Source organism: Girardinichthys multiradiatus, chromosome 8, assembly GCF_021462225.1.
Source record: "Girardinichthys multiradiatus isolate DD_20200921_A chromosome 8, DD_fGirMul_XY1, whole genome shotgun sequence".
Classification (NCBI taxonomy): domain Eukaryota; kingdom Metazoa; phylum Chordata; class Actinopteri; order Cyprinodontiformes; family Goodeidae; genus Girardinichthys; species Girardinichthys multiradiatus.
The window spans coordinates 24,705,216-24,705,874 of NC_061801.1; positions in this window are offsets into that span (position 1 = coordinate 24,705,216).

Here is a 659-nt window from a genome sequence, read left to right on the forward strand (position 1 = left end):
TGTTTATAGGCACCCAGTCCATGCAAAGTCTAAAAAAAGGACAAACTGACACAAACACTATTTAAATACAGTAATCATAAAGTGCCATCAACATTTAAAACCAAGCCTGCAGCACAATGGTGTTCAAAATACAGATATAAAATAAGAAACTATCAACAAAAACATTAAAATTAATAGAGGAGCTGCTGCAGATAAGAGCAATTTCAGAAGCATGATGATGATTGGCCTTCTACCTGATCTGTCTTTGTCAAAGTGAGGGCACGTCTTTGGTTGCCATCAGTAATTTTTGAGCATACTTTAATTATGTGGTTCAGATTGTTCTTGTCCCTAAGAGAAAGACTGTCTACCGATCAAATAAGTGAAATAACAAAAGACTTTCAATAAAAGCACAGTAATAAATCAAATTGTAGGTCATTTGTAGGCATTGTTTTTGCTCCTGCAAAACTTATCTAATTTTCAGGTGATTAAGTACTATCTAATTGCTCAGGCAAAATAAGATATCGGCATTTTAATCACAAAAGAATGTCAATAAATAACAAAAAAAGCCTGTTTTTTAATAGACAGCGTTTTCCTTCGACGTCACATTACGCCCCGCCTCCTCTCTCTTACGATTGGTCGAGGAGTGGAAATATTCAAATACAGTCCTGATTGATTCGCTC